The following is an 8,280-nucleotide window of genomic DNA, read 5'->3' on the forward strand; positions in this document are numbered from 1 at the left end:
AAATTTAATAATGTTTTGCAGTGCTAGATTAAAAAAGATATGTGACAGAGAATCACCTTGTTTTAAGCAGTAGAACAGCACACAAGGACATACAAAGTTTTTCGATAACCCTTGAATCCTTAATTCCGTACACTCAATCCATCCCCCTTCCTGGGAGATGGTAGGACTTCCATCAAATCTGTTTTATTACCCTTTAACCTCTTCTTAAGTTCCTCCTCTCTCTCACCTTTTTTATTATTTATTAAATTGTTCTTCTTTATTTTATTATTATTATTCCTCTTCCTTATTATCTTTATGTCATTTAATTTAATTCTTATTATTTGTTTATATCTGTCAACCATTTCGCAGAGGTCCCTTGCCTCCATTCATAGATTATGAAATTTATTTCTGTTTTAGAGTTATCGAAAAAAACAAAACAAAAAAATTATCCGTACTAGATTTATTAAAGACTTTGGTATTTCCTGTTCAATGAAATTATTATAAAGCTTCTGGTGGTAAATACAATCGTAGGCTTTGAAATTTATATAAAGCTGATGAACTACCCCGTTGTATTCCAATTTTTTCTGTAATATTTGACGTAATGAAAACATATTTGATAAATAGTTGAATGAATTTGCCTAAAACCACATTGGTAATGTCTTTATCATATTCCGTGATTCGACTAGTTAAGATTAACGTAAATATTTTATTACACACAGGAAGGGGTGCGATCCTCAATATTTAATACAATGCGTCCACGGCTCCTTTTTGTGAACAGGAATAAGTAAAGACTACTTCCATTACTCAGGCTTGTATATTATTATTACAGATGTATATTTAGTAAAACAAATAATGAAAAACAAAAATGAACAAACCAAATACTTCAGCACTAGTCTCATTTAGCTCATTTTTTAAGTAATCATCAGTGGAATCCAATATTTTTCGCTCAATATTTCCTTTTTCCTCAAGTTACATCATCATTTGAATAAATTCATTTCTTCGAATGTCATTTTTTTCCCTATAATCAATAGCATTTCTAATGATATTGCTGAAATAGCTTGTTAATGTTTTGGTTGAAATGAAAGACTATTGATCTTAACCACTGATTTTTCCTTTTAATTGCAATAACAAATATAATTTAACAAGGAAGATTGTTATTCATTCATAATTTTCGAATTAGTTTCTAATAAACACCTCCAGTAGAAGATATTAATTTAAGAGGATATTAATATATTTTTCCTACTTAATACCAAAATGGCCATAAAAATATTATCCAGTTTTTGTTTCAGATATTCAGTAGTACAGTGACTATTTAAGTTATTTAAGACCCAAAAAGTATTTCCTCCTGGAGGCCAATAACGATATATTCGATTGTGCGCCGAATCATCAAAAAGGTTCTAGATATTGAACTGAGAAAACAGGTCACTTTTAGCAAAAGTCAAAGGGGCTTCATCAAGGGTCTGCCGGGAACACATGTAAGCGCTAGAATCATCGACGCGATCATAAAAGATCCCTAAAATAGGAAAAAAGATTGCGCGGTGGTTTTTCTGGACGTCGTTGGCGCTTTTGACAACGTTGGTCATGGGCACATAGTGAGCTCGCTAGAGGCAAGAGGTGAGTCATCCGACCTTACAAATGTGATTGCGGCTCTCCTAACCACAAATAAGATAAAGATCACGATTGGAACACACACGACTAGCCAGATCAGTGTCTTGCGGGGGGTGCCTCAGGGAGGGCCCTTGTCGCCTTCGCTGTTCAACCTAGCAATCGATCATTTGTACCGCGAGCTCTGTGATCAGGAGTTTGCCAATAAGTTTGGATATGACCTGAAAAGTGACCAAGAGAGCGTGGTCCTCACAGGGTTCGCGGACGATCAGGCTGTAACGGCGCGCGACAGGGGTTCTGCAGAAAGAATAATAAATGGTGTCCAGAGGCTGCTCGCGGAGATTGGTTTGGCAATTAACGCAAAGAAAAGTGTGGGTATCGTGTTGGACAAAGGAGAGCTGCGGTCAACAAAGTTCTCCCTTGAGAATACAGAGGTCATCCAAACGGCAAAAGCCGAGGACACCATCAAATATCTTAGATGTACATTCTCGGGAGAGCTAGTATTTGGAGAAGAGGTGGTGACAAAATTAAATAATAACCTGGATAAGTTGGAACAAAAGATCAACGTTGTCAACCAATACTTGTTCCCGGGCCTTGTTTACCCTCTCCAGACTGCTCCCCTTACGAAGATACGTCCTGCGGTATTGGAGGGTATTGATACCATATAGCGAATTTGTTGATCGGGTGAATTGAAAAATTGTGAAAGGGATGAAATTGGAGGAGCAGACATGAGAAAGAAAAATAGGAATGAATGAAACATTTGTATTTGTTGTACAGACCGAAATGGATTGTTAAAGGAAACTGTAGGGGGGGGGGGAATGTTTATTATATCTTATTATTGTATCTCTTTTTTTTCTGATTATACCATGTATGTGTAATTTATATATGTCCGATTACGGATTGATAAGTATGCTGTGTGAGATAGCAACCTAAGGCATTTAGGCAGCATAGATAAATAAAGTATTTCTCTCTCTCTCTGGTTTGGAAAATATTCAGTGCTAAAATGACGATTGCATTGTGCTAGGATATTGTTATTCATGCTAACAGTTATTGTTACACTGAATATGCGGTTCACATGAAGGAGAGCAACAAAAACATGAAAGCTCTCTTTGATTCAATTAAATATGCTGACCATAATTGGCGAATCGGTGGTAATTTGAAAGTTATTGCTTTACTTCTGGGGTTACTAATTGGGCTATACTAAGTGCTCTGTTCCCAATGCATGTCTGCTCTATCTCCCCCGAGATAGAAAGTCTGATTTCATAAAAAGTAAATGGCCAGCAAGTATCCTGTTGATCAGAATGTATAAAATAAGCCTTCGTTTGATCCAAAAACCATTCTCCTTCTTCCCTTAGACAACAAACTGGGTTTGATGAAGAACTTAGTAAAAGTTAATGGACAGGAAGGAGGATCTTTTAAGGACATGAGAGGTATATTCCTCAGATTAAGAGTTAAGGACAAAGAAGAAATCTTTGTTGGACCTCAAATTCGTGAAATGTTAAAAGATTTTTTTAACTGTGATAGAATAGAAAAGAATGATAGATTAGGAGGCGTCCAAAAGTGTATTGCATTGATTCTTGGCAAAAGAAGGTGCAATAACTACCCTCGGATAGTCAACGAACTGCTTAAAAACTACTATCCTCTGGATTCTAGTATGTCTTAAAAATTGTTTTTCTCCATCTGCAGGATTTTTCCAAAGAAATAATAAAAAAGGGGAAAGATTCCAGTAAGATACTTCTTGAATAGAGCAGCGATATCAGGGCCGTTGGAATGAATCTGACTACTGCTGGACTATCTACAGATATGTCCCCGCGTTGTGAATGCAAAAGAAAGACCAGAACGAAATGCTCCCATGAAGTCACTACTTTAGCCAGCTGCATAAACTATTATTTGAACAAAAATCGCTTTTTATTCACAAATGCAAACGATATTAATATTATGTACAAGAAATCGATATGGAAGATTTTTTTTTCACATGCTTTGGGAAATTTTCAACACTATGTATTATGTATGCACATTGCGTGGTATCAATACAGTTTGGGTAGTAACTCGCGCGATTTTTTGCAAGAAATTGTTTTTCTAAATTGTTATTCTTAATAGTTTTAAAACATTTGATAGTTCAAAATATACTCAAGTTTGGACTAAACAAAGTGAACATTGGGAGGTTTAAAAAAAAAAAAGGAAATCGATTAACTTAGCATCTAGAAACCTCGACTGGTAAGTGAATGTTTATTTAAGAATGAGAAGTACAGTTCATATTCTTCTACTTTGATACTTACCCAATAATATCCATAGAAAACAATCACATTGCTTCACAAATATCAATATCATTTGCCTTATTTTTATCCAAGTACTCTAATAAACCATCCCCAACTTCATTCATAACATCATACATAGTCTTTAGTTTACCAGATGTAAATAAAGGAAAGATCGCTCCTGTGTAAAAAAATTAAATTAAAAAAAATATATATTGTAAATTATTTAGAACAAAGTTACTTCATTTCTTACAGTAAGGGTTTACCGTTACCGTCATTTTAAAAAAATTATTTTAATATTTTTTTATTAGTACTTACATCAATTATTTTATTTTACGATGCTTTAATCATCAGGTTTTGATAACCAGTTTTTGCGAAATAAAAAAATGCATACAATTTTTTTATTTTCAAAGTAACAATACTAAAACTTTAAAATTACCTGAATGCTCTCCAATTATTACCCGTCATCATAAAAAGTTGGTCATCCAAAGGACTCTTTTTTTTTTTCAACTTCAAATCCATGTTCAAAAAAATGTCCAAAATCCTTTACCAATAGTTTTTGAATTATTTCGTTATCTCGAATAAGAAGTAGAGTCAGAAAATCATAGTATCTTTAAAATAATTCATTTGTCTGTTAGTACATAAAAATTATTAAATAAATGATTTATCTTTGAAAATTAAATTAGTACTCTATAATATGAATTTCGGTAAAAATTCTGAATATGACTCAAGAAATAATAAAGAAACTAACCATTAATAACCGTGGTTATTAAATTTATACAAAAATAAATTTGAAATTTTTGTTTTTACCCAACAGCAGGTTCATTAGGAAATGCATTGTAAATACCTTCCAGAATTTCACCAGAATTTTTCTTATTTAAAACCATAGTCAAGCAATTTCCGAAGATAGGAAGTGCCGGTAGACTCTTTGCTTCTTTTTTACTCCTATTATAAACCCAGTAGACTGCATATGCCAAGGCTGTTAATGCTAAAATGATTAAAACTGTTTCAATCATACTATAAAAAAAATTATAAAAATTGCTTTAGAATGTACACATTTTTATTCGAGGGTGAAATCATCAAAAATATGTTGGTAGAAAACAGATAATTTCTTTTAAAAGAAAATTCATTCTTCAAGTAGAAAGGATTTTAAAAATAATTTTTCAAGTTTATCACGTGAATTTCAAAATCAATAAAGATTTTTCAAAAATCAATTGGTATTATCTGAAGAAATTTGAAGATGTTGAACAAGCGAAAGAAATTCTGGTAGCTACAACAGATTTTCTGGAATGTATAAATGCAGTGTGTTCGCACTCAATACTGTGTATGGAATGTATGAACGTTCGGTATTCGCACTTAATACTGTGTATGGAATGTATGAACGTTCGGTATCCGCACTCAATACTGTGTATGGAATGTATAAACATAGGGTATTCGCCCTCTATACGGTGCATAGACTGTATAAACGTAAATTATTCGCCTTCATTTCTGTGTATGGAATGGATAAACGTAAGGTATACGCCTACAGGCTCTGTGGAGATAAAAATGAAAATTTGATCAATTGATTACCGAAGTTTGAAACTTGATCATTCTTTTGTAAAAGAAACAAACATTTTTTGATAGTCCCTAATTTTGTGAAATTTTATCAAACATATTTTTTTTACGATAATAGTCAGGAAATGACTCATGGGGAAGAGCCCTTGATGTTCGGTCGTCCATCCTCTATCAGTGAGATTTTTTCTCTAGCCCAACAGGCCTTGATGGTAACACTTGTCACACTTGATGTAACACAGCGTCGTCTGAAGGTGGTATTGGAGTGAGATTGATTTTGGAGTGCCTTGCACATGAAACAAACATCTTGTCCTCCTAGATAGGTGATCCTAGATTTCCAATTGAATGTGATCTTAGAGTCGTACAAAATACCATGCCTACCAATGTAACAGCTTCTTCAGTGGAATCTTGCGTTGAAAAAAACCTCAGCCAGATCAGCAAATTCGGTCCTTGTACAAAGCACATTGCAAAATTTGGTTTTACAAGGTAAGTAAAGAATACAGTTCTCAGTGATATTTTAGAGTGCCAGTACCTGTACGAGGTCTTGGAGTAGTAGCAGTATCTAATTTCCTTTGACTTCTCTTCTATAGGTAGGCCTTTGTAACACCATCAGCTACATCTGTTCCAAACGAAGATGTAGATGACGAGAAAGAAATATTATGAAGGTAGCTAAGTAGGTAACAAAATAAAATTCTTCAGAGGAGAAGGAAAGATAAATCTAACTGCTGCCGGTAATCAACATTTAACTCAACCTCACTTTATACCGCTACTTGCAGTAATTGAGTGCAGAGTAGAATCTAAAAGATTTTTTTTTTTTTTTTTTTATAATTTATTGTTATTTACAACTGTATAAATCTATACAAGTAAATTTGCTGTAGGTGATATAATGACAAGATACAAACATGTGGAGAATCTACTCATTGCTAGTTCTGGCCAAATCGGCAACAAGTGGGACATTGGGGTCCTGATGGATGACTTGATTTGTGAAAAAGTAAGGAGCATTAAGGATTGGATTCGGGAGGAATTCGATGGTTTAGTGGAAACCCAAAGCTCAACTCTGAATGTCCAGGTAGGCCTTATAATAGTCATAAGTTATGGATTGGAATTTTGTAATGGATTAGAAATTCAGACCGTTTATCTAGTAAATGTTGTAACAGTCGGAATCGACGAGCAGTTTCGTGTCTCTTTAGTCTTGGTTCAGAATTCTATTTCTGTCGTTTGTCCAGATATAGTCATAAGTAACGGATCTGTTCGACTATTCGAATAAGTGGGGTACTATTAAAGGATACTGTGGGGCAGGAGGTCATGGGTTTACTATGAAGGGTAAATGTGATTTGGTGGGATTTATTAGAATTTATTTTAATCCTCCAATTTTGGCAATCATGTTTAATCAACAATGTAATCATCTTAAAGGGTGATGATGTGGGATAGGAGGGTTTGGGATACAATGGAAGGACTATTGTTCACTGACAATTGACATCTGTCATCGCCATACGTGGTGAGGATAGTGTTAGGATGGGTTGGGATATCAGCTTTAAAAACTGTATAAAAAAATAGAACCAAGGATATTACCCTGAGGTACACCAGCAGACTGAGGAAATAGGGATAAATAAGCGCTGTTGTGATTTACTTGAAATAATCTGTCGGAGAGATAAGAACGGATTATGAGGAAATATGGGAGGATAGGAATTTACGGATCTTGTGTAGCAGTCCTGGGTGCCAGACTCGATCAAAAGCCTGGTCTACATCGAAAAAGACTCCCACGTAGTACATTACGCGCTCTAAAGAAGATGAGACAACGTCCACCACACGATGACATTGCTGGATAGTGGAACTGTTTTTTCATATTTCTGTTAAAATTCCCTTTTCCCTGTTTTTGTATCTTTAATAGTAGAGGATTAAGGAGATTTTCTTCTGTACAGATTTTCTGTTAGTACAGGGAAAATAGACAATTATATAAATTGTATATTTACAACTACAATAATGATATTACACATATATCTTTTATTTATAGTTAAATTTTTCTTTGGATTAACTAACGTTTAAATTTTTCTTCCTTTCTTTTTGAATCAATTTTAAATTTTCCTTCCTCTATTTTGGAATCAAAATTGTAAAAAAACTATAGAATTTTATAATTTATTTTATATGTAATAATAAAAACTTATTACCTTAATTTTATTTTATCTACACATTCATTTTACAAGTTTGTATCTTTTCATAGGCTATTTTCAAGATTTTTATCTTCAGGCCAGTCATCACATAAAAAATTGTTTTCAATATACAATTCTTAGTATGTACTTGAAAATATTTATTTTACATTCTAATTTACGTAGTTATTTTATCACTCAGTTCAAACATGTTCATTTCAGGGTCCATTTTTCATTCATTTCAGAGTTCATTTTGCTAGTCAAGAGAGTATATACAACAAGCGGTCTACAACCTATGTAAAAAATAAAAATTACAGGTAAACCATTGTTTAAACAAAGTTATCTTGATATATTTATGGCACAACACCTAAACTGATATACTGTACTAACATAAATTGTTTATTTTGGCTTGTGTTTATCTTACAAGAAGCAATGGTTATAGGTACATTAACAACATATTGTTTATAGGCAAATTAAACAATAAAAATAATTTCTAAAAAGATTTAAAAGTAAACCAACAAATTATATTTATACAATATATTAAGTACAATATTTTAATCACCTGCTATTCAACAAGAAATTAGTATACTGTTCTTCTTTACGTACAACTGTGTCCACTTCTCACCAACTGGCAAGACTATCGGAATTTATAATTAACTTAAATTAATTAATCGGACTTTATAATTAACTTAAATTAATTAATCGGGATTTATAATTATATTAATTTATGATAAATTAATTTA

At 33.1% G+C, this 8,280-nt stretch overlaps 1 long non-coding RNA gene across 2 annotated transcripts in view; it reads right to left on the reverse strand.

Moving 5' to 3' along the window:
- Nucleotides 1-849: 849 nt before the first annotated feature.
- LOC106689084 (uncharacterized) overlaps nt 850-8,280 on the reverse strand; it is a 12,710-nt gene continuing 5,279 nt past the window's right edge. The window contains exons 1-6 of one of the 2 annotated variants that reach the window (XR_001344385.2): nt 8,100-8,179; nt 7,559-7,830; nt 4,687-4,827; nt 4,279-4,450; nt 3,864-4,020; nt 850-997 (exon numbers count right to left, since the gene is read on the reverse strand). This is a non-coding gene — a long non-coding RNA (uncharacterized lncRNA). Of the gene's footprint in view, nt 998-3,863; nt 4,021-4,278; nt 4,451-4,686; nt 4,828-7,558; nt 7,831-8,099; nt 8,180-8,280 lie in introns of those variants that run through there. The other variant, XR_001344386.2, reaches the window with a different exon arrangement.

This window comes from Halyomorpha halys, unplaced genomic scaffold, assembly GCF_000696795.3.
Source record: "Halyomorpha halys isolate HHAL.00 unplaced genomic scaffold, Hhal_1.1 Scaffold1276.1, whole genome shotgun sequence".
Classification (NCBI taxonomy): domain Eukaryota; kingdom Metazoa; phylum Arthropoda; class Insecta; order Hemiptera; family Pentatomidae; genus Halyomorpha; species Halyomorpha halys.